This window comes from Rhagoletis pomonella, unplaced genomic scaffold (genome assembly GCF_013731165.1).
Source record: "Rhagoletis pomonella isolate Grant_MI unplaced genomic scaffold, Rhpom_1.0 Rhpom_scaffold_00002, whole genome shotgun sequence".
NCBI lineage: Eukaryota > Metazoa > Arthropoda > Insecta > Diptera > Tephritidae > Rhagoletis > Rhagoletis pomonella.
The window spans coordinates 47,300,758-47,328,487 of NW_023458556.1; the positions used below are offsets into that span (position 1 = coordinate 47,300,758).

At 34.1% G+C, this 27,730-nt stretch overlaps 1 protein-coding gene across 1 annotated transcript in view; it reads left to right on the forward strand.

The window, feature by feature from the left end:
- Positions 1 to 6: 6 nt before the first annotated feature.
- The window catches only part of LOC118733735, a gene marked incomplete in the record, with an annotated part of 802,810 nt that continues 775,086 nt past the window's right edge, over positions 7 to 27,730 (forward strand). Inside the window, 1 exon segment of the mRNA XM_036463268.1 lies at positions 7 to 257.

Sequence of the window (27,730 nt, forward strand, 5' to 3'; positions counted from 1 at the left end):
AAAAAAGTGGAATTAAATTAACATATTTACTGAAACGTAAAGCACATAGAAAAATCCTGTGTCAAGTGATGTTGAAATACTAATCTGAGTCGACGATGCAATAATTACTGTACAAATGTAAGTGAAAATTCAAATGAAAAGTGCTTGAATCAAGTTAATGTGTAACATATTCGACCACCGAGGTGAATAAAAAATTTTATTGCGAGTTATTTGTGTATAAAATTCAATCAAGTACATACAGTGCATTCACATTAATGGTAAGTGTAGCCCATATAAAAATGCTTAACTACAAAAATAAAAAAAACACAATTTTTATTGATTATATAGTATACACCTATGTATGTGGTATGCATGATAGAACTTCAAAGGCATGATTGAATAAAGGATGGCACTTAAACCGAACGCTAACGATAAACGCCGGGTATACTTATAGGCGCTTCAAGGCGCCAAAGGCACTTCACGAATGTAAACACTAAAAGTATGTGTGTGTTTAAGAAAATATGTGCCAACATACATATGTATGTACCTATATGAAAAAGCAGGTTTTAGCATATGCGCGTATGTGCAACATGTATGTGTGTGCTTCTTAAGTGCATGCATTGAAGTGTATGTGTGTGTTAGGGCTATGAAGCTCATCAATGGCCCGCATTTGGTGGCAAATCCTTTGATAGCTTGCACGAGACGAATGTGCAAATAAGCATAAGTGTATGTACACTGTATATGTATGTTTGTATGATGCTTGTGCTAAATTAAGCACGGGCGCGTGAACGTAAGGAGCTTACTTACATGCATGTGCATATGTACTTACATAGATGTGTAATACATGCTTAGGTGGCTCAGCGTCGGAGGTGTGGCCACATACATACATTTGTATCTATTTCTCTGCTCACCATTTCGAAAAGGTTGTCTTGAAATTAAGTATTTTTTTTGTATAACAACTGTTAGCATAAATATATGTACATTAAGTAAGCAAAATCTGCAGGCGCCCTTGCCAATTAGGCATGTTTGCAGTATATTGGAGTTCTATAATCCCAAGCACTTCAATACGCGCCGGATGGCTTGCTTGACTTACATGCATAGTTACGGTGACCATCCGTCCTGTTTTATACGGGAACGCCCTCTTTTTTGTCAATAGTCCTGGTAATTTATTTATTTCACATGGGCCGTCAAAAGTTCTGTATTTCTTTGAATGTCCCGTATTTGTCCCGTATTCGGTGTTTTGGCGCCTTGGCAGCTCATAAAAATGACATGCCTATGAACTATGTAGCAGTTTTTATTTTTAAATCTGGTTTCTTAAGCTATAATTTTGCATAGAAAATTTGTGAGTATATAGATATGAATCGAAATTAAGCGTTAATGATTATTGTTCAAATTTCTAAAAGAAATTGCAAAACCATCATAGCTTGCTGTTTTTTTCTCGGGTCCCATTACATGTCCAATGTGCCGTGGTGGGGATGCAATTTTAAAATTTTGTAAAGAGAAAAGATATTTATTGGGCGAAACTACCTACATACGTAAACAAAAATTATTGCTGATTGTATGAGGCGTTGTATCTTCAACATAAGAAACTCCAAATAAGAAGTCTACCTAGAGAATATTGTAAAAGTAAAGAAGTTCTCAAAGATGGAAGGAAAGTGGAACCCTTCAAAGGTACGCTTGGCAATTCAGCTCGTTTCGGATGCTATTCACTGCATTGTGCTTGGCCGAAATCTGACTCTGAAAATAATCCTTAGAATACTACTCGCGCATTAAAAGTAATTGGATATTTTCATCATGTTTCCTTGCCTTGGAATGTTTGTAGCAAATTTTGCGGGGTAAAAGTCCCGAGCACAAAGTACAAAATTATTGGAAAATATTCAACAAATGTGTGATGCTACTACTGAATATTAACATATGTGCTGATTTCATAAAATATCGAAAAACATATGCAAAATAAAGATATTGTTTCAGGGCTAATAAATCTTGCATTATGGACAAAATTGGCAACTAATTTTTTGTACGGTATTCGGCTGCCATAAATATATATGGTCACCGTATGCATAGTTGACATGGTATTAAATGGTAGTCAAGGACAATTTTTAACGAGGTACACACGTTTTCGTGCATAATAATTCCAATTAAGGTTTGACATGTAAAATAATAAATATAAAATTTGTCGTAATTTGTCTTACTTTTTATCTGTTATCTTCTTTCATTTGCTTACACTTCACAGACAATTTCTCGTCAACAGTATTTTAATAATGTACATTTTTCTCATACTCTTTTACATATTTATTACATAGACGAAATATACAAACATATGCCAGCGTATATATACAGCAAAAATTTATTTTTCCCTACCAAAAATGTGACGTTGCCAAGGTTTCTCTTTAGTTTTTTTAAATCAACAACTTAAAAAATTATCCGAGGGTGTTATTTTTTCTAAAGCTTTTTAATTTCGCTTGTAGTATTCCACTCGAATTCGGAAGACTGCTGTTTAATTTCCATTTCCATTTGAAGCGAAGGTCTTCGCCTGAGTAGTGTCACTTGCAAAACTTCAACAGCCCTTTTAAAGGTAAACACTTATACAATAACCGAATTTGGGGGCGCACACACGCTTGCGAACTTTTTAATACACACTTTTATACACGTAATTGAAAATGTTAGGGAATTTACAACGAGCACGCTTGATCGGAGGGCGAGATCTTACATCTCACGCCATTTTAGACGCAAATGAAAATTTTGCTTTCGCTCATATATCTAACCTGTACATACGAGTTTCGCACTACTTGCTCTGAACAAATATTGCTGAGCAATGCTGACTGCGCCCATACAAACATATGTATGTATATATACGGTGATTAAATAAGGCCGCAGATGTTTGCAATAGGGACATTTTTTCAGGCGCTGTGTGGCAAGTGGGTGCCACTTCGGTTCGGTTCGGTTAAGACCACATATTGTCCAAGTCCATGTCGTCTAATCTAGGCTACGAATTTTTTTTTCTCATCTCGCTATAACGTTCACGGTTTGTCGTAACAGCGTTACGGGCATCACTTTCGAATAGGGATGGAAACGATGAATCGATGTTTCTGAAACGTCGATAATATCGGTCTGAAAATGGATGTTTGCCATCGATATTAAAAAGTTTGTAACATCGCTAAATTGAGGCAACACCGATTTCAATTTCAATGATTTTTTCAACATCGACTTTAGTGTTTGTAAACTATTTTCCAAAATTTAGTTTTGACTGATCATGAATTTTTTTTATTACTATTTTTATTAATTATAATTAAAATTACAATTAATAAGTCATTAGAGCAGAGCTGCCAGAGCTTTGGATATGTAAATTTTTTAAAAAGTTAAAAATAAAGTTGATCTGTGGGATCAGTAAGGATTACAAATGAGGTTCGGTTGTAGAATGCGACGGTTCATTGTGTGTTAAGAAGGGGACATTCTATTTGGCAGAACATTCAGAAATTTCTAACTTAGCGTCCAGTGTTGAGAACGTTAACATAATTACATTTTAATATTTATTGCCAAGAGATATACATTGTTTTTGATTCCAGGCCTTGGAAATGAGCGCGGATGTAGAAAGGCTAATTAAATAATAGTAAATACAAGGATATTTTCCTAATTGCATTTTAAAAGACTGCATTGTTTGGACTTGAAAATTATATAAAATTTTTCATTGAAGTTAACTAAGATATAAGGAACTGTAAAATATTGTAAACCATCGATATATGGATGTTGATTTTTCTGATGCTTCGAAAAATCGCTATATAGATGCTGCTTCCCAAAATTTGCATCCCTATTTACGAAGGAGTAGAGTCCGATGTCTCCGCCAGCCCAAAAATCACACCAAACAGTGACTTGTTGCTGATGCATAGTGGTTTTTTTTCCAGCAGTAGGTGCAGTTTTGTTTGTTAACGCATACGTTGCGGTGAAAATAAGCCTCGTTGCTTGTAATAATTTTTTTTTTTGAAAATTCGTCAACATTTGGATCACTTTTACGCGTTATTCAACTGAGTATGGCTCCATGACTGAGTTTGCCAAAGTCTGTAGTACCGATTGTCATATCACAAATCACCCTATATATATACATATTCTTTTTTGTATCCTTTAGTTTTTCTCTGGATTTACTGCTTTTGCTTCTAAGCCTCAAGCAATCGGTTGTTGTAATTAATTAATTACAAATTGTTGACTCGCATTTATGTTGGCTTCTTATTGTAGTTGCATTATTACTTGTATTGGCCCAACAATGCCAGCATTTAATTTTAGTGTTCGCCTGGCATAGCAGTTACTGTTTTCGACAGTCCTTTTTCCCGACGTCTGTTTTTAAATGTTTTGCCTGCTTGCTTAAAAGATTTCATAATTACGATATTCTTCAGCGTTAATCGGGCGAGATGTTTTAAAAGTAAATATGTGCTTACACAAGCATTTACGCGTACATATGTACATACATATTTATCTTCTGTTTTTTGCTAAATTCGTGCAATGATATGCCTTAGGCAATAACTTCTTAAGTGATGGCTTTTAAGCTGAAGTGGTTTTGTTTGAGTTTTGTTTCTGCTTCATTCGACTTGCGGCGTAGTTTTGAAACTAATAATGCTAACTTATGGCGTCAAGTTCGAGTATCGCCCATGAAAATACATAAATACTGTTTTCCCTAACAAATGAGTTTCTGAGAAATTACAATTAGAAGATTTTAAGTTTGACTTGTGTGATACTGAATTTTGACTGCATTTCTTTTGAAGTTGAAAGTTGTTTGATTTTTTACAGCCAAAGAGCGTTTGTTCAAGTAATTTTTAAAATTATTCTGCCCTTTAAACTGAAATTTTGTTAAAAAAAATCAAGTTTGAGGGGCACATAAATTCTGAAAGCTACTTGAGAAAATGGCACGTGTAAGCTATTGATGAACGTTGAACCAACTTTTTCCTATATGTAAACTTTTTATTACTTGTTTGAACACTTATCACCCACATTAGGGTGTGTAAATTTTGTTTCCTATGCTTGTATAGCATAGGTGGATTCTACTTGTAATTCTAAGCAAATTTGTCGAAGAGACCATGGGTCTAAAATCATTTTGGAGTGTGCCAAATTGCGAAAAAGTTGTAAGAAAAAGATGAGTGCAGAAATGGATTCCACATACCAAAAAAAAACCCTTATAGCAAATTTTTATAGAAAATTTAAGCACTTCTTTACGACACCACTGCAAAATGCTAAGAAGAATCCTATTTTAGCCACTTGGCAAAATCAAATTTGATTTTAGATCCATGGTTTCTTCAGCAAATTTGCTTAGAATTACAAGTAGTAGAATCCTTCTGTGCTATATGCGCATAGTCGAAAAAATCTCCCATAAAAATTGAACCGGCCTAACCCACATACTTAGTATTTAGATATATTTAAGTATTCAAGTAAAAATTTTGTAATTTGGGGTGTGGCTAAATAACAAAGTCAGAAGAATACTTAGGCTTTTGAAATACTAACGTACCAAGGAATTTAGTAGATTTCGAAATACTTAACGGTTCAGAAAAAGTAGGAATAATCGGTAGTTTTTGCCTTTTTTATATTAGAGGTTGACCATATAATGAAATATTTTCTGATATTCAATATTTTTCGAAACTTTTCAAGAGATGCTTTCCGAATTTGTTCGATTTTTTGTGGAATTTCAGAGTTTTTCACGTTTTAATTTTCGGGAAGATTTTAAGACATTTTAGGATTTTTGATGGACTTTTAGAATTCCTCAGAACATTTTGGCATTCTTCATGCTATTGTTTTAGGGATCTTTCGTGATTTGCCGAGATTATTTGGGACTCTTCGGGACCACTTGAGATTTTTGGGAGTTATAGGAAATAATTCTAGTATTGAGTCCATACTTAGATATTTTAAAATCTTTACTAGTAGCTCTAAAAACGAAACTGGGGATGTTTTTGGTGTCTATATCGATGATTACTTTATTAAGAGAGTTAAAGTATGTTTACATATAAATATATTTATATTATATAAATATATTATATAAATATATTATTTTATTAAGTATACTTATTAAGAACCTAAGGCCATCCCACAGTAGCGTTTAGGTGACACCATGCGCTTTAAAGGCGAGGTGTGGTTTGTTTTTAACAAAATTTTGACCGCAGAAATTAATTACTAAATGATTTTTATGTTGTAGAAATTATATTTATGCTTTGATCATTAAAATTTTAACTCTCTTTATTTAACTTCAACCTACCCATAATGGGAGGAGTAAGAGGGTTAAATTTTTTTTACTTACAAATTTCTCGCTTAACAATTTTAAGAAAAGTATCCATTCTGCGAATTTTTATAAACTCACATGTTACTTCTTTAAACTAAGGTTTCAAAAACCTATTCTGGTGGACGTTAAGGGGTTTAAATGTTCCACGCGCTATATTTAAAAAAAATATATTGGAAGACAAGAAAAATGCAATCCCGAGTATTAATATTCAATTATATTTGTAAATATAAATATGTTTCATAATTAGGTAATTTATTCATGATATCATTTATATTGTGATAGCAGAGAATTGCAATAAAGTTTAAAAAATATCATAAACAATTACGAATTTACATTATTTAAAGCCAATTACCTACGAACTTGACGTACGCCTCTAATTTGTCAAGCTCTAAAGCAATTAAATTTCTGATACATGCTGTTTGCAAATATTTTATGAGTGTCTAAATCAAAGCTATAATTAATATATGGTACGCCTTTTGTGGATTTAACACTTAAACAGTAAACTTAAACGTTCACACATACATACTTACTACAATCTATATACACTCATATGCAAGTATATACCTAAGCACACTTAGGGCCGTTTTCTGAATTAACCTTTAATTTTAAAGCTCACTTGATATTTAAAGGTTGGATTAAAAATGAGCATTTCTATTCTCGTTTTTAGGCGTATGAATGTTTCTTGGTTGTAAATCAATTTAAAACCGGTAATAAAATGCTTTGCTTTGGGCACTATCATATATTTTAATTCAACCATTTAAATATAAATTGAGCTTTAAAGTTACAGGTTACTTGAGAAAACGGCCCTTAGTCTTGCATACATAAATGTTGGTTTTAATTGATTAATGATTTTCAAATTGAGATAGGTCGTTCAAATCTTAGGCATATACATATGTATGTATGTTTGTACAACTGTATGCACTTCTACTACATACTACTATTTATGTATTTATAAATAGACAACCCCACAACTGTGCATTCACACCACCAGCAAAAGGATGTCAGGGACGTTTGGACTCCAACAGCGTATCATAGTAACGAAATTCTGCACTTGAAATCGAAAATAATTGCTTTACCAAAACACTTTGACAGCACTTAGTACATATGTACATCCATCTATACATACATGTACATCACTACAAAAGTGAACATAGACTTCATACGCAGGCAGAATAGAACAAAAGTGACAGTTGACTTTTGAACTGATTGGTGGTGAGAATGAGAGCTTAGTAGTTTAGTGCGTTGTACATACATACATGCATATGTAGATTTTCAAAGGATTTACGCAGGCGTAGTGCCGTCACCGAATACTTGGAAAATGAACAAACACATGTTTACTAATTGCGATTATTCATGCGCATTGGAAGCTGTGTATGCATGTATGTTTACGTGGATGTGTGCGTGTGTGTGTGTGGTTGCGTGCACTGAGCTTTTCGTAATTTTCACGCTGCATTTATTAACACGCCAATCGAAGTGGAAATTGAATTTGCTTTGCTTTTAGTAAATATTTAGGTGCGCGATTTCGCGCATTTTTCGATGGAATATTCAAATTTTATGAAATGCTGCGAACACGCTAACGGCGAAACGCATTTCATATTCAAAAATAACACGCTGCTACAAAAAAAGGTCATGAAATACACCCGCAACAAAACCTAGTTTGGGTTGTAGCTATTGCCGAGTACAAAATGAAAATCGGTTCCGTATAGTTTCTGAATTCTCCATTTTTTTTTTTAACAGCCGTTATAAATATTCGTACTTGATGCGCTTAGCTATTAAGAGCTTGACTCTTTTTCATTCGATTTTAAAAACCAAATATGTTTTGAAAGGAGGATTTAGATAGACCTTTGAAATGACAACATATTGTCCTGAACATTTTTGAAGGAACTATACGGAACCTATTTTCACGATGTACTCGACCATAGCTACAACCTTCACTAAGTTTTGTTTCGGGTGTATTTCATGACTTTGTTTTGTAGCACCGTGTTATTTTATTTGAATTTCAAAAACAATAAAATCCGATAACTGAATAAAACTCGATAATTCAATAACGACCTATAAATCTTGATTAATCAGAAGTTTCCATATCTCGATATAAATCGATAGCTCGATAAACTCTGGATATCTAACTCTATAGATTTTGATAATTCGATTAATTTTGATGTTCCATCTGTTTCGATATCAATCAACAAATTTCGATAACTCGTTACACTCTGGTAACTCCATAGAATTCGATAAACCTATAAACAGTGAAAAATCAATGTACCCATATAACCCTAGAAATTTCGATAACTCGACATTCTTTGAAAATTCTAAAAACTTCTGTTCGATAAACCACCAAATTTCGGTAGATCAATAATTATAGATAAATCGATATAACTCTATAAATTATGACAATTCAATAAAAATCGATAACGTGATAAGTTCCGTTAAATTGACAAATTTTTATAATCCAATAAATTTGTATAACTCGGATAACTATCGATAAATTTCAACAATTAAGATTCTGTGTCTCCATAAATTTCGACAACTCAATAAACGTTGATCAATTCCAATAATTTGATACATTACGAAAAGTTAATCGAGTTAACCGAAAAATTTCGATGACTAGAAACTTAGATGGCTTGATGAGTTTCTATAGCTTGATAACTGAACTTTTGTTGACTGGATTTGTTAGATCCTAACAAAAAAAATCCTTGCTCATTGCTTTAATTTTCGTTATTATTTTCAATTTTGCCTTCATGAGAAAAAAATCCAGGCTATTTGATTTCTCGATTATTTAATTTCGGTTGGCCAGCGACGTCGCCCAATCTGGCGGACTCAAACTACTCTTTGTGGTTTTACTCAAAAGGGCCGGTCTACGTAAACAAGACGCAGACCCTCAAGAACAACATTCGCCCAGGATTCGACCATCTAAGACCGAGGCCACGCAATGAGCGGCTTTTATTCCTGAGCGCCGCCGCGCACCAATTCAGAAATGCCACCCATTGCGTGGCCACTTCAAAAGTACTTCATATGTTTTAAATTTAAGCCGCTCACCACTCAGCCGCTCGCCGCTTTGTCGCTCATTGCGTGGCCTCGGCCTAACGCCGGAAATAAAGTAAAAAGACTCGAAATTTGCACCAGCTCCAGTGGCGGCCACAATCATTTTTCAAACATGAAAAAAAAATGAAATTTATTGTTAGATCCAGCGTCATATTGCTTATGATAGGGAAACGGGACAGTCACATATTTCGCATACTTCTTTGCCAACAGATTAAAAAACGACTATTCCTTTTGATAAGGCTTCTTCATTTCATGCGAAAGTTGTTTAGGGTATAAAATTTACTGTCATCATGTCTATCTACAAAGTTTTTCTAAATCGGTAAGCTTTACGGCAGTTATCAGCAGAAATATAAAAAATGGGTATCAAACGAAAGAATAAAAAATCTTTTATTTAAACCTTTAGAATATTTTTGAGGTATTTGAAGAGGGTTGCCACCGGTTTAAAAGGTTCAATTGAAATTATTTCAAAGTTAAATAGATTATTAAAATATAGGTAACAGTCGGAATGTGGTGGGAAAGGATTTATATCTGAACTCTTATTAAAAGAGTTGCCACGTTTTTGGAAAATAAAATTCAACTTAATTCATAAATTAATTATTATTTGTATCGCATTATCCAACGAAAGAGATTGAAGAAGATTTAAGTTTAAAAATACTTTTGAAAATGGTTGCCATCAGTTTGAGAAGAAAGACGAATTTAGTTAACTTAAACACAACACATGTTTATGATATATTAAAATATGAGAGTCAAGCGAAGCAGTTTTACGAAAGCTTTAGTTTAAAAATCTTTTGATCAGGGTTGCCACCTATTGCTAAAATCATATCTATCTAATTATGTATGTATATAGTGAAGTTATAACATTTCATTATTTTTTGAAGTTATAACTTTTTTAATCGGTACAGGGTGATTTGAATTTAGAGAAACTGTACAATGCGAAACTTCTCTTCACGGCTAGACAGATTTAGATGAAATTTAGTACACGGATCGCTTATAACTCTGACCAACATTTGGAGTAATTTTTAGGAGGGTTGCCATCTTCAAGAGGGTTGCCACCTATTTAAAAAATTAAATTAAATTTTGGCGACGCTCACTTGCGATATGGCAATACGGGTAATAGCGGTAAGAAAAGTTTTACTTCAGTCGCGCGTGGAATCCACACTCGACTTTTTTTGCTATAATTTCTTGCATCCACCGCCGGGTGCGATTATTTCTCGTACTAATTAGCTGTTTTTTCTGATCACGAAAAAGTGTAAATATGTACGCAGTGATTTATTGCTTGAAAGTGACTTTGTATGGAATATTGCATTTTTTCACCATCACTATTATTATCAAGTTATTGTATGCATTTTTTCTATTTATCGGTTCGAAATAGAATTATATCATGAAAGTAGTAATCGCTTAACTTTTTTCGACTAATTAGTATTGTAAAAAATTAAGCTAAGTATTTGTGAGCAGTGAATTGAAAATATTTAATACTTGCAGCAGCAAAAGTTTCCAATAAATAGAGCCGTGAAAATTTTTAGGAGTATAAGAATGCATTCAGTTGCCAGGGGAAACCACTTGTTTGTGGCTGTGCAAAATAGTGAGTCAGGTAAATAAATAAATAGGAAGAAAAAAGGCAAGTAAGATAGAAGTACTGATTATCTATCGTACCATGGCGTAGGAGCTAACGACGCCACCATATTGCAAGGAAGAAAGCGCAAATTAAAAAGGTAATATTAAAGAAAGAGCGGAGTGACTTAAAATAATTTTTTTTGCAGAGTAGCTGGTGGAAAATGCGTAAAAACGAAGTAAAAAACAATAAACATGTCTCACCACTATATAAATGTATAGTCACGAACTAAGTTTGTGGGGCTATACCGCAAATTTTTGGGGCCGAGACAATGTAATAGGGGTATCAACACTCACCGTTTTAATGATAGTGCTTCGCCTGTTTTGTAATTTTTTGTTGTTGTTTTTGTGCTAATGCTGGTGATTACTCAAAAGGAGGTGGAATGCAAATTTCATGAAATTGTAAAAGTTGTCGAGCATTCTGTGTACCACTGACGTCGTCTGATGCAGCTGCTGTGCCGGGGAATGAAGGAAAATAGAATAGCAACGTTCGGAGAGTAGCAGATCTGTGAAATTATTTTTTCAAAGTTTTTTTTTTACCATTTGGTTGGTTTTTTATTTTTTTTATGTTTCCAACTTTTTCTGATGGTGTGGCAATTGAAATGCTGCTAAAATGGTGTAAACTAGTGCATCTTCATTAGTGGACAGCAGCGGCGCTGTATAACAGAAGATGGTGTGCGAAATAGGTAAATAAAAAATACTACAACTGAAATAGTAAATGTATGTATTTCTTGTACAAATGTAACTAGTAACTAGTTATTTATGTACAGCTTGAGCGCAGTTGTCCTCTCCTCGAATATTTGCAGTGGTAGTATGTATGCATGTCTGCGTTCTTGCTTGTTGATATTTGCTTTATTTATTTATAGGAGTATTTTGTGTGTGTGTTTCCATTTGAAACTTTTTCCGAAATATTTTTTACCGGCAATTGTCAGCACTTAAGCTGATTACTTACGCTGTTTACATTTTGCAACTTAATTAAAATTTATTCAAATCGACAGAAGTGGAAATGATTTTACAGAAGTCAGAGGCGAGCTTACATACATACGTGCTTACTTAAAATTCCATAGAGAAATTATTTCTTCTGAATTACACTTAAGAGCTCTTTAATTGTCCTTCACAAAAACAAAACCAAAATTACATGAAATTTTACTTTAAAGGTAATGGAAATTTTAACATTATGGATTTTAAAAAATCAGCATGTTTGTAAAACTTCTTTATGGTTGACTCGGTGTTACAAAAACAACATCCTTATGGTATTGTTTCACGGTGTATTTTATTGTTATACAAGCTCCTTATTGGTATGGCATGAAACGACATGACTTTTTATTGGTCCGTTCGCTTAAAGGCCAAATTAGAGGTGCCATTACCATAACGCCTTAGCCATAACGTAGGAAAATACTTCAGAGCTGCTTATGGTTATGGCGAAAAACTAAAACTAAATAGATACCTATGCTCTACTTATGGGTCTGGAGTTATAGTATGGCAACATGTATGCATGTATCTTAAAAGCGGTTGCATCTATAATGTGACCAAACGTACTTCTTTCGGAAGTACAGTACTTCTTTTTTCGCTCTTGTACTTCGTACTTCGAAGTACAGTCAAATGTACTTCTCTGCAATATTTTGTACTTCAGAAGGGGGATATTTTGTAACCAGTTAGCGACAATTTTGGATCGCTATCGCACTTTTTGACGCATGATATAAATGTTTTTGTCGCTAACTGGTTTCAGAATCTTCCCCCAGGTCCTGTACTGGGCGATAAATTCGTTCAAACCATTAAAGTCGCCGAGGACCGATGGCTTCATACCTGCGCAGTTGCAAAGGCCTCTGAAAGTATCGTGAAATTGGTTGGATCCTATTTATGCTAGCCTCGTGAGGGCCGGATACATCCCCAAAGCTTGGAGGGTAGTCAGTGTTGCGTTCATCCCGAAGGTCGGAAAAGGCGCACATGTTTCCCCTAGGTATTTTGGGCCAATCAGTCTCTCTTCGTTTTTGCTAAAAACACTAGAGAGACTGATAGACCTAAACATAAGAAACGCGATTCGTCGTGACTGTCTTATTGCAAGAAAAGGTCGGTAAATTGGTCAGAGGAACCCTTCACGCATGAATCGAGGGGGTCTTGAACAATGGCACTCCAGAGGCAATAGTCAAGTATATTCATAATCTGGGGGTTGAAACCAACCTAATAAGGCTTATCTACAGTTTACTTCGTGACAGAACTGTCGCGGCGGAGTGGGAGAGCGCCTGCACTCAGTGCAGAGACATTGCGTTGTAAACGACCTTCTAGAGAAACTGGAAAATGTGGGTTGTTGGGTGATCGCCCATGTAGATGATGTGGAACTTTTGGTTAAGGGACGATTTGTAGACAACCTTTTTGATCTGGTTCAAGGTTACCTGAACCAGGTAACTAGGTGGGCGATCAATGGACGCTGTCGTGGAAGCCTAACATTGAGGAAAGGGTAAGATAGGTGTCGGTTGCCTTGTACTGCTGTAGGGGAGCTATCGGTAAAAAGTGGGGTGTCTCGCCCAAATTAATTCATTAGCTCTAGGAAACCAGATTTAAGCCTATATTTTTTCAAGGAGCCCTTGTCTGGTAAAACTCACTAGAAAAGGCTACACTTGTAAAATAGGAATTAGCGGAGCATTAGGAACCACACCTACACTGGCGCTTAACATGCATGTGTTGAACACGGCGCCTGCGGATATTGCACACAGAATTGTCGCAGCACGAACTGCTATTGGGTTAAGGGAAACCGGGTTCTTTTGTGACATAAAAAAGGAAAAGAAGACGTTTCTCTGCTGCAACAAATGTTTTTATAGGACACTTTAAAACACGTTACCTCTCAAGGGCTAATGGGGCTTCTGATAGGCCATTGTGCAATTGGTATTCATGCGGCGAGACTAGGAATTTCAACTGATCCTTTTTTATCAGCGGTAAAGAGGAAGATAAAGTGGAATCATCTCCACACTTTCTTTTAGACTGTCCAGCCTTCGCGAGGCTAAGATGGAAGCATTTTGGCTCGCACTTCTGAACAAAAACTGGGCTCACAGGGATCGAAATTAGCTCCATTCGAAATTTCGAAATCCGCTCGCGGCGCTAACTTAAGGTTACATTGAGACCTGTACTTCTTTGAGCTATGAAATAGTTGGTCACATTATGCATCTATCCATATTACAAATCTCCTTTGTTTATAGTACACTTGATTCATGTTAATTTGGCAAATTACTCCCAATGGCGCTAGCCAGCTGCACAATGAACATATCTATCTACCACAAAACAATCCGAGGTAAATTTCACGAAACCCCAATAATGTTCACATATATTTGTATGAGTGTGTTAGCAAACAATTGTTTAGCACTTAGGTGTATGTATGTACCTAGGTGTGTATGTGATTCACACATATTTGTGTTTATTATCGCAAGCCTATCTTGTTTCGTTACATCGCCTTTGTCAGCATGCAAGTGCATTGTTTCTACGGTAGCTCATTCGTATGTATGTGCCTAGGTGCATAACTGGTAAATATGATGCACATTATTTGGTTAAACTGCTGCTATGTGAATTAGATAACCGTCGCTGGCTTTGCCTTTTGTGCATTCATCGCATAGCCTTTGGTAGTTAAATGCAAAGTGGTCGCCCAACGTGGCAACACGCTATTTCAATTTCATGGCTACCAAGTATTAACCAAGGCGGCAACTTACGGGTACATAAGTGTGTACATATGTACGCTAAATGTTAATTTAGTAACGCTCATTTGTATGTCTATTAATTAACTGAAACAGTGCGTCACGGCAGGATTTTGAGAATTTGCTTGAGTGCCTTTGGTTTTTCAATGACTATGTCGGGATGTGTTAATGGACTATTGTGTTAAAGATAACATTTAATTTTAGTCTTAAGTTGATCAATATCTATAGCCCATTAAATTTGGCAAAAGTTTTGGGGGTACACGGAAAAACTAATATAAATGCTCGTAAAATTATGCTGATTAAAATAACGAAATGTTCTGTTTCTTAACTTGAAAGGAAATATTGGGACTAGTTTTTGTATGTATGTATGTATGTTACCGCATAACTTAGGGCCACGTGAACCGAGTTCTATAATTTTTTTTATTGGATAGGTGGTATCATACGAATTTAGTTTAGATCCGATCATTGTGTCTCGAAGAAACTAACCCTACTTCTTAATTTTTATATCAGAATTGAAGCCGGTTGTGGTTTTTGCTTAAGAATTACCTGTTAATTATTTATAAGTTATAGGCAAATAGCACATGACTCCTAAAGTCAATGACGGGTCGTTTCACGGTCAGTTTTGTAAAGAAAAAAAGATCTAAATAATCGCGGTGGAAAGTACAAAGCTGCGACTAATCGCTTTCGCAGTATTGATTACTAAGCATTGTTTTCTCATTAAGTATGATCAAACGCGGGGATACATGGCGTATGAGTAACATTATGTTTCATACAAAAAAGATGAAATGATTCGTTTAATTTAACAATCGATTGTAGGTATCGAGTTTATTTTTTAATTCTTTCTGATTGCGTTTTTGGAAAAAAGTCTATGAGTTTTTGTAACCATGAAGGCAATACATTTCTTTTGAAATCACATATCCTTTGTGTTACTGGCAATAGTTTTATCAGTTGAGAGCTAGTCAAGTATCGGTTTGAAGTGCAAAACGGTGGTCGATTAAAATCAGTTTCAGTATCTAATTTTTGGTTTTTAGTAAAATCTTCCATATAGTCGATGAGAAGCAAGGAATACCCATTTACCCCAGTCTTTGCGATCGGGAATTATAAGATGTAACTTTCTGCCAAAGCAAATCGTGGTCATGGCATCAGAGTTTCCCCATATCTTCAATCCTGACGTCCATAAACCTAGCTAACCCAAGTCGCCAAAAATCAATAAAAATTAGCAAGGATTTAGGTATCTTTTACGTAAACCCAGCTGACCCACACATTTTTGCGAATTTCTCGGAAACCAATGGAACACCTAAATTAATTTTGGCGGCCCTTATTAACACCTAAAATACACCTAATTCCTAGCTAATTTTTATTGATTTTTGGTGACTTGGGTCAGCTAGGTTTACGGACGTCCAATCCTGGTATCTTCCCAAGCATACCTGCATGAAGCTTCTATGTATGTGAAGAAGTCGTCGTTAAATAGTCGAAGCTGCAGCTTCCTCGTGGTTTCCGTTTCCTGGATACAAATATGGAGAGAATTTCATCTAAGAAACGACTCTACAGTCTCACTTGAGCACGATCTTATTGATCCAGTTTGTTAGGGAAAAGTATCGCAGTTTGTTGCAGTGTTTACTGCCACCATGCTATAAACGCATAAGACACAATGGGTTGGGCGATAGTACATTAGAGGAAATCGATAAGCCTTGAAAAGAACTTCTGCAGCCGCATATGACCGGCGTGGTTTTATCAATAGTTCTATCAACACGGTAGCTCCAACTAGGTCTCTTTTCTAGGTATACCTTTTTCTAAATGGTACAAGAACAGCCTTTTGAGGATTTATGCTGAGGTCCTTATTGGCAGACCAGTTTGGGAACATGCGAAGATCTGCATTTGTACTGTCCGAGTGAGTACTGCCGAATTCTCCCGTAACTAATGTCCTTGAGATGGATCGGTAGTAAGTATAATCGAAAACCAACTCGATGTCCAAGGAGGTACACAGAGCAATCTTCCTTTGACATAAGCAAATTGTGTACGATGTAAGGGAGTGAAAGTGTTAAGTTTCTCCCTAATATGAAGGCCTAACAGTCTCTCTAAAGTTTAAAGTGTGAAGGAATTTAGGTGAATAGGTCTATGTGATTTAGCTAAGGCGACAGGCCCGAGATGTAGGGATAGAATACCGTATATATTCCCAGCAATAACCAGCCCTAAATAGCCAGATCACTACAGCTTTGAAGATCCCAAAACCGCCCGCTGCTTTGAAGAGTATCCTGAAAATAGCTCGACATGGAAATCGTTTTTGATAGATACAAGTAGGGAATTTGCCGTATAAAAGTCATCCGGAAGAGTGGTCTTCTGTAAGATGGTTTCAAAATAAGAAAACTTACTAATAAATTTCCATTAAAAAAAAAACGTTTAAATTTAACTATAGTCTCAATGAAAGCTCGCTTTTGGTGGTTTTTCTCACAACCAGTGTTGCCAGGTTGACGATTTGGTCGTCAGTTTGAAGATTTTTTACTGCCATGACGATTTGACGATTTTTGTGACCCAGTGACGATTTTTCTATATGCACGAATTTGGCTTGTTCTCAGCTTTGAAGATAGTTACATAGACAACTAAAAATTGCAGTGTAAACACTTGTTGAGATTTGATTATTTCCGCTAATACATAATTGCCGTATCGAAATTATATCATGTGGCAGCACTAATAGTAGTTATCGATAAGTAGTTTTCTTCATTGTTTCATCCCTATTTGTATAGTTTTTTGCGGTCAAATTCGTAATTTTTGCGTTGTAACGGTTTATACTGGTACATATTTTATTGAGCAAAGTGAATTAAGAATAAGTTCTTTAGCAAAACTTGTAAGTATGTACAGCTTTTAATGCACATAGTGAAGTTGTAGATTAAAAAATGAAGATGAAAATGTGATTTTATTGCGATTAAAAATATTTTTATTAAAAGTTATGCGAAGTTTAAAACTTCGTAAAAAAGTTAAACTTTGTATTTCTTTACGTATAGAAATCAGAAGCTAGAATAAAATTAAAAAAAAAATAAATAAACAAAAAAGCTTACTGGTTCTGTTTATTAAAATCGTTTATATGTTGACGATTTTTACATGCTAATGACGATTTTTGAGAACCAAACTGACGACTTCTCACTTCAATGACCTGGCAACACTGCTCACAACTCAAAAGTTCAATTTATTCTATGTGCCACAGCGTGCGGTTGATCTGTTTTTTAATTACAAATTACGGAGTTAAGCTCGAAGATGAACTTAATCTGTAAATATCGATGGCTGAGTGGAAGATCGCAAATGGTCCTAGCTCAGCCGCTGATATATTGAATTTATGTTGAGATAGGGCGTTTTCGAAGCTGCAACTGCGATAGGTTCTTTTTGAGCCAAGTTCTCAGATAGGGCGCTGAGAAATGGCATTTCTGAACCGGAAGTCGAGATAGGGCGATGTCAGGCGACGATCAGAAATTTTTTGTTCGCGCATATTCCTCCATACAAAGTATGTTCAACCATTTTTTTATAGAGAAAATGAGCAACATCTTCCACAAAAAAAAAAATACCAAAAATCTATGGTAAGTCCAAGCTACTCAGAATGTTTCTGAAAAATCTCATAAAGAGCTCCAAGTTTTGTCGAATTTTGCTAATTTTTGTGCAAAGTTTGAAACTTTGATACGGTCTTTGTTAGATAACGAGCTATACTTTCATAAAAAATTAATAAATATTAAATAATCCCAAAGAATGTTAAAATGTCTTTTCCCAATTTATGATTTTTTCGATTTTTTTTTTATAATTTCACTGAATTCAAGTTATAATCGTTTCATTAAAAAAAACAAAACACTGAACAAATAATTATACAAGTGATTTTTAAGCAAAAAACAAAACCGACTTCAATCCTAATACACAAATTTAAGATAACCATTATTTTCTTAATGATCCAATGATCGGAATTACCAAATTCGTGTGGGACCACCTCTGAGGTGCCACCTTTCCTTTAAAAAATAATTATAGAAATCGGATAAGGTGGTCCAAAATTATGGGGTAACCTACATAAAAAAATATTCTGATGAATTGATAACCTCCTTAAAAAAAAAGCGAGAGTACCGGTTTGACAGAATAAATGTATTTCCTTTGTGATAGCGACAGTGCCACGTTTGTACGAAAAATTATTTTTGGGCCAGAGTTTAAGGAGACTCTTATCAAATTAATAAAGAAAACACTGAAAATCGGGACTTAATCGGTACAAATATGAAAAGTCGGGACACTTATACGTTCCGACTTTTAAAAAATTTTCAGTGGGAGAATTTTATTAAAATCGGTACTCTACCGCCAAAATCTGGACGAATGGTCACCGTAATTATAGGCAACTTTATCAATACCAGTTATAAATTATCACAGGAGTTAATTACTTCAGTGGGAGCTATTGATAATAATATATAGTCGATTCGTTGGGGAGTAGAACTGAAGACTTGCAGTCCCTTTTGGTTTCATTTATCTCTTGGCGTATCCATCTCTATTGCATATGATTCGTTTTTTAGCTTGTTCAACTTAAAAGTAAAACATTTTATTCGTGATTTTATTAATTTTTATCACGTCCTCGCATTCTAGTAACCAATCACAGAGAAAAATTATGAAGTACTCATGATTAATGGATGAAGTCATTCGTTTAACATCTCACTTATGTATATCATTGCATGTTACTCTTACTTTTATAGCTTTTTCTTTGTAAAGAGGATAGCTGCACACAATGCAACAGTAGCTTTTGAATTTCAAAATTACAAAAAAAAAAAAACGAGAAATGCATCAATTCAAAATATTTTAATTATAAAGTGCTCCTAATAAAATATGTGGTAAAGAGAAAGCAGTTAATAACTGCAATGGGACGCGGGACATTTTATTGCCGCCGGGAGTATTTTTAGTGCAGCTAAGTACATTCATCTGTACGAGTGTACATATGAATATTTCTCAGTTGACTAGTTACACAAACACAACTTGTGACATGCATGTAAAACAACATATTGACTGATATGACGTGGAGCCGTAGTTGCATGTCAAATACTCGGTAACGTAGATTAATTAGTGCGTAAGTTATGTAAATATGTTAACTTTTAATATATTAATTGCAGGTCATTGGATATACATATGTACATACAGTATACTTAATATTTACCTAGGGATTTACATACGGGTCCATACATACATACGTAAGTGTGATTGCAAAAAAACAGGGTGGATTAATTGAATTGAGGACACATGCGTTGTTGGCAAGGTGAGGAGCTGGAAACTGCATTTTGTTTTTAATTATTACAATATTTTGTTTAAGTACATTAAATAAATTAATGAAAATATTTATGCAATCCACTATAAATGCTGCTGGTTTTTTTTTTAAATATTTTTACCACCAAAAACATGCAGATATTTTCAACCATTAAAATTGTAATTTCACTCACAAGCATATGATTTTTAATTATCAATGTGTGTATGTATATATATATATGTATCTTTTTTTCAATATTTTCACAACCGAAGCTCTTTATGAGTTGAGCTTAAACATGAACATGCATATTTACAATATATGTACATTAGACTGCATCACCAAAAAAAATTGCGGTTTCTCCGCGGGGATTACAAAATTTATTATGTTTTAAGACGTCCACCAAAATATTTCGGAAAAATATTAAGATTTAAGCGAGCTGGACCGATTTGAAAATGCCTCCAGAAATGAAGTTTTTTATGAATAAAAATAGTTTCTTAAAGAACTTTTTGAAAAAAGTCCCCTCAGATGACAAATTAGATTAAGCTTAAAAAATCTGCATAAAAATATTTGAAAATCTTTTCAACGGAATCGTAAGAATGAGATTTTTGATGCTGTTTTTTTACTTTTTTCAAAGATTGGTTTACGAAAAACTTGAAAAAATGGGCCAAAAACGTTCTGATTTAGACTTATGGGATCTCAGTAGGAAGGTATTTTCACACTGTTTTTATTTCGGGCCAAAAAAACGTCATTCGTGTCCCATCTTGTTTTTCGAATACTAACACATCTTAATTCAACTTTGAATGGCGTTCGTTCATCCTACCTTTCTCTTCCATCCTTTGAATGAGTTTATTAGCAAAGAAATAAAAAGGGTGAGGAAATACCTTTCTAATGACACCTCTTAAGTCTAAATCGGAAGAGTTTTGGTTCAGTTATTAAAGTTTTTCTTATACCAATCTTTGAAAAAATTTAAAAAATACCATCAAAAATATCATCATTACGATTCTGTTCAAAATTTTTTTTTCGTTTTTTTTTAAATATTTTTATGCAAATATTTTAAGCTTAAACCGTTTTGTCATTTGAGGGGATTTTTTCAAAAAAAATCTTTAAAAAACTATTTTTATTCATAAACAACTCCATTTTTGGAGGTATTTTCAAATCGGTCCAGCTCACTTAAATCTTAATATTTTTCCGAAATATTTTGGTGGACGTCTTAAAATATAATAGATTTTATAATTCCAATGGAAAAATAGTACCGATTTTTTTTTGTATGGGGAGTGATGCAGTCTAATGTACATACATGCTTGTGTGTATGCACATAAACGGTAAATTTCATGATAAGTGATAAAAAGCATAAGTAAGTATTGTACATTAGGGTTTATCATAAAAAAACCGTGCTGTTTTTCCACTCGAATTTTAAAATTTATTATATTTCAAGACTTCCGCCAAAATACTATTAATATTAAGATTTACGTGAGCTAGACCGATTACAAAATACCTTCATATATGGAGTTTTTTTATAAATAAAATTAGTTTTTTTTTTTAAATATTTTCTCCAAAAAATTACTTCAGGTCATAGAAGAATTTAGCTTAAACGCCTGTTTAAAAATTTTATCAGCGGCATCCAAATAATAAGATGAAATGAAAAATGATATGAAAGGAAATATACGGAGATCTTGGCGGAGGCCTTCGAATATAATAAATTTTATAATTCGCGTGGAAAACCGCAACTTGTTTTTTTTTTGGCGTGGCACCTCAATGTGTAGCAGTAAAACTACTCGCAAATTCAAATAGCGCTGAAACATACTAAACCTTTTTTGAATACAGTGAGAGTTATGCATTCAAAACTAGTCTTAAAATAATAATTGTTGGATTTTTATTGTAACTACATACATACATTGTAGTTACACACACATGTATTTACGTATGTATGCGCAAGTAGTATAACGATTTGCATTTTTGCATGGTTTTTTGTTGCAAATTTCACGCTTACTCGTTTAATGGTTTTATTCATTAATTTTATACTTTAGTAAGCAGCGCATAATTGGTTTTAAATTACCTTTATTTAATATACAAGGTTTTTAATTACCCAATTTTATGAATTTCAGTAGAGAGTTAAGTCAATTTGGATTGAAAGGAGTAGTTGTTGTATATACATAGACTATGATTTAATTTGCCATACGTTTTAATAGGCACCGTATAAAAAAAATAATTAATCCTACTCCTACATACCTACTTAAAATATATGTAAATGTGAAAGTTGTGTGTGAGTACTTTTGCTGCTCACTCACGCTAAAATGGCTCAATGTGTTTCAATGAAATTTAGCACACAGATATCCTATCTTCTGTATTGAGATATAGATTACCCTTTGAAAAGAGTTGGCAACTTTTTGAAAAGTTAAAATCAATTAAGTAATGAAAATCAAGGCGAATTTTTATAAGGTGGTGTTACTAGCTCAGCTGATTTTGTGTATGTGTTTCGCCGCACGGCTTCTGATATCAAACTGAAAAATTTTGTTTGAATTTCTACACACACTCTTACAGATATCGACAGTTTATGCCGCCAAAGCAAAAACAAAATACATGTACATTTTTGTTTTTGTACTCCTGCTATCACCTTATATTAATTCGCCTTGTTTTATATCGAAAAAATGTTTGAAGAGGGTTACCAAACATTCAAAAAGTAAAAATCAATTTAGCAAAAAAATAAAATCAAATATTTGAATACTGTTATCAAAGTGGAGAGGTTTAAGAAAGCTCAATTTCGAATATTTTTTGACGAGAGTTGCCACCTGCTTGGAAATTAAAAAAAAAAAACAATCTGATTAGCAAGTTAAACGAAATATTTTATATGGGTGTCAAACGGGGGGCTTCAGAAAACTTTGGTTTGCATATTTTTATTTTTTTGCAATAGTGATCGTAACATTCATACCAATTTTCAGCTTTTTGCGAATTATTGTCACCTTGAATGTCTAAATTGACGGGGCTAATAGTGTTACTAAATATTTCCTACTATGTGCTTTTATATAAATCGAAACTAAATGTTCGCGTAGTTTTGTTCCCAAGTATGCTTAAAAACCCAAACGAAAATGGAAACAGAAACTTCGGGAATGTTTTCACAAGAACGAAAGTGAAAACAAAACTGTCGAGAATATTTTCAACGGGAATTAAATAAAAACAAAACCATATGCCACGTTCCCAAAGAGAAAAAAATGCGAACAATACGCTACGTAACATACGCTTTTCGGACCCTATCCCCACCTATGAATCGAGATGGCCGTTGATAAACTTAAAAACCTTGCAAATTAGGAGAATAATCTTTTCTTTATCTTTTGCTTTCGATCTATTTAGTCTATGGTGTTTTAGACTGTCCCGTACTCCTTGAGAGGATTTTCTTTAATATACCTGCCAGACCTCTATGCTGCTCAGATTTTTTCCACGTTGGTATTTGTAGGACTCTATATTCACGAAATGCTCCCATCACTAGAGCCTTAATTGAATTCAACCGAATTTATAAATATGTTGTTATAGATTTTTCAACTTCAGAAAAGCGCTTCAGGAATTCTTTGAATCTTTTTTAGAAATAGTTTTATTTTTCTTATTATCTATTAATAACGTTAAACTATTTTCTACTTAGCCTATAAGAAATTTTATTGTATTCATTGGCTATAATAAATAAAAGGAAATAAATAAATAAATAAAGATTGTGTTGCTTATTGGCCGTTTAGTATAATTTAATAATTTATTTTTGAGCTATAGGCCGTATGTTAAATAAAACATTAAATGTTTTTCTGCCTTATTTACTTTTTAGTTTTATTTAGGTCGATATTTCGCCTTCAGTCTGAGGGCATCTTCAGGACTAAAAAAGGAAAACAATATTTTTACATCGTCACAATATAAACCAACAAAAACATACATATGCACAAGTGCATTAAAACGACTTACACTATTAGCTTTGTCCGGTCGACTAATCATATGTTAAAATGTATAATAACAAACAAGCACGAAGAAGATATTAAACATAAACATGAAAACTAATAATTAAAATACAGTAATTGTAAACAAAAATTTTTATACAAACAACAATACATGAAGTGCTGAACGGTAAGACGAAGAAATGTTTGTATGCCATCTTAGCAGAGCAATGTTGTTGTCTGTAGGTTTGTTGTTGTGCGTTAGAACTAAATTGCGATAAACGTGAGCGCAATTGTCGGTGTCCGTTTTATAGTTCATCCTTTTGTGATTAGGGGTGTTCATAATATGTAGCATCTCTAAAACATAGCGTTTATTATAGATTTTCTCTTCTTGCAAGATTGCTACTTTATCAAAGTCGGGATAATGTCCCGTATCCTGGCAATGAGATGGCAAGGCTGTCTTATTGTCCGCCAAATTATTCCTCACCTTAATGTTCGATTTGTGAGCGGAAATCCTTGTCTTTAATTTCGATTTTGTTCTCCCCACATATACCATATCGCATACGTGGGACTCGTCGCCACTGCATGGTATTCTATAAATTACATCAGACTTCTCATTTATTGGAATTTTATCTTTGGTATTTGAGTAAACTTGTTTCAGCGTATTGTCATAAGTAAACGCTATGCGGAACCTCCCAGAAAACCTCCCAAAGGAGTGCACATAGAAAAACATCCTACATGCATACATGTATACTTATGTATACATCATAAGTACTTAGTACTTGCAAAGAAGCCAACTGGTTAATAACTTAAGTGTCACTTCATCATTTGAATATATTGCTTCTGTATGAGTTTCATACGGCCCGGCCCGGCTCGGCCAACATTGCCTGCCACACGAAATGATAGACAAGACCATTGCTTTATTATTAAAACAAAGAAACTATTTTTGTCATGTGGAATAGAATTAAAATAGTTAAAACTGGTCCTTTGAAACTTTTATTGAAAGTCAGGCAGAGGGTTCTTTCTTAATTAATTGTGTTCGCTTTAAATTGAATTTTCCTTCTTGGGATGTAATTTTCATAGTTATAATTTATACAAGTGTAACAGCTTGTAGTAGTTATGCAATACAATTGCATTGTACTATACAGTTATTTTCAAGTCCCCAAAGCGCTTGAGGTAATTCGTGCAACGAGTCAATGTTCCCTGAAGATTTAATGTGGCAGAGACAAGTGCAGATGCTAAAGCAACAGTGATGCAAATAAACAACGCCGACAACGGAAACTATCGTATAAATGAACCTGCATACGCATGTATATACACTAGTGTGGTTCAAAAATGCATGTGAAAAAGTAAAGTCGAAACTTGAATGCTCTCACCCCCTAGGATTCTTCTATACCGAAAAAATATACCCCAATTTTTTTTATTTTGAAATCAAAAAATCTTTAGAGGTCGCTTAAAGCTTGCAAAGTTTTCCATGTATTTTATAAGTGGGCCATTCCAGTGAAGACGATACCTCAGATAAAAAAATAAATTAAATTAATTTTGTTTAAATCTGTAAAAACAATAAATGAGGTAGAATAAATCTGGGGGTTTTGGCGGACCTATAAAAATAGTTAATATGAAAAAATGGTTAAACAAATAATTGGGTAATATTATTGAGAATCTCCTGAATATAAACAGAGTTTTCCGATCGAAAGATATGGATTTTTAAGAATTCTATACCATTTCTACGAAAAGTTGTTTTTTCCCATATAAAATACAGAGAAAAATTGAAGCGCTTTGAGCGACCTATAAATATTTTTTAATAAAAAAAAAAAAATAGGGGTGTATTTTTTTCGATAAAGAACAATCCTAGGGGGTGAGAGCATTCAAATTCCGACTTTACTCCTTTGAACCACCCTAATATGCACACAGCCATATATAATTATGTAAATGCAAATGTACATATGCACATAAGCAGCTGCACTTCACTTAGCATTATCAAATGTGCCAGTAATTGCTTGGCTTTTGTTTGCACATGTGGCAGGCAAGGGTTTTATGCTCGCAGATATGTATGTAGTATGCATGTGTGTATATACACATGTACGTTAACTTTGCCACTTGTCTGTAAGCTAAATTATAAACAAAACAGCAGTTAGTCAACCTACTGTCAGTGCGCGTGTGCGCCCACAGCTGCGCATATGTGGATATTTACGTAGATATCTGTGTGTGAGCTATATGAATGGGTTGTTAGCCTAAAAGAGCGCAACGCGACAATGCTGACAACAAATGGACAGACGGATGTGCATGATGACATTGAAGAGCTGGTGCCGACAATGACGTTGATAACTTGATGGCACACCGACAAGGCGAGACGAAACAATGACAACTGTATGTCAATGAAGGCCAACGAAGGGCAGTAACATTGCTTTGACAATAGAAGTAAAATTGTAATTATTTCACAATGTGACCACAAGTTAAGTGAAAAAGGAAAATTATTTTGAACTATGAGTTACATACATGCGTTCATACATATGTATGTACATTCCCTGGAATTGAGAGCGCAGAATTTGAACTAAATCAGTTGAAAGTGCGTTTTTAGTTTTGGTAGTTAGTTTGTAGGCTCAATATACTAACTCTGAGCAGGGACATATCACAGAGATTGTAAATACATAAAAGATTGAGTTGAGTAACGAAAAAAGTCAGCAGTGATCTAGGAAATGAATCCATTAGCAGGAGAACTGCAATTGTCTTTTAGCGACTTTCCCTGGATGGGTCGTTGTTTTATTATAGCATAGTCAGACGGCAACGTTAATCTCTATTAACAGCGGAGTTGGTATGATCAAAATTGTACTCCGACTGACAGCAGTATTGCGGATTAGGCGGCCGCGAGGTTGTGGATTCGAATCCCACGGCCAGCAACACTTTTTATTTACATAGTTCCACTAGTTATTATTTTGTTAATTTAATGGTTCTTGACTTTTAAAATAAAATAAAACTATAATAAATTAAGCTTATCTTCAAATAATTACGCGAAATAACATCAAAAAACCCCAAAAAGTCAAATAAAATAAAAAATTAAATAAAATAAAGTCAAAAACAAACCAACTCCTTTGCTTAGTTTGCTTCAATTACTGTTCCTTCGAATTCGTTTATTCTTCATTCACAATTGAAAACAGCTGGCCGTCTTCGTCAGTGTTGCCATCGAAATTGCTCCTGGTCCGCATCTATAATTTATAATTTTTTTAATCAAAATCGCTCAGCTTATTTAGGGAAACTCCTTACGGACAATCCCAGCGGAATCTGAATACAAGAAAAAATCACATTCCTTCTATACACAAAGTTTAAATACTAAATATCGGCAAATATTTCTCTAATGCATTCACCCGAATTTCTGGGGGTTATTACTAGTCGTAATATGTAATTGTTTAATTCTTTATAAAAACCATGTTTAAAAAATGGGGGTTTTAAAGATCTATTTTTAAAATATATATATGATTTTTTTATAGCGAGAGGTTTTATTTTGTGAGAGGCAAACATTCGTTTTTGTACGATTTCGGCAGGGTATATAGATATTCTGCCGAAAACCACAATAAAATTTAAATTTTTGATTTTTGGTTCTAAAATTGCCACGACCACTTCTAGATTAAAAAAGTCGCGGACTTAACAAAATTGAGCTCTATTTTAGCAAACGTATTAAATATTACATGTATGAAAGGCATTCTTACTAAGGCTTTGAATATGCATATGTACATACATAGTAATGAATTAAATTCAGACAGGGCGACTCACTTTCTTGCAATTTCTTTGACCGTATGTAGGAGAAGATAATAGAACTGAATCGCTCAGGAACCAATTACTACAAGAGCGTGCGATTGCTGGCGTATGCCGTTGACATCGACATCCAACATCACTGTTGGGAGTTATAATTTCGAGCAAGCAGAGAATTTCGTTTACTTATGAACCAGCATTAACACCGATAGTAATATCAGCATCGAAATACAACGCAGAATCACTC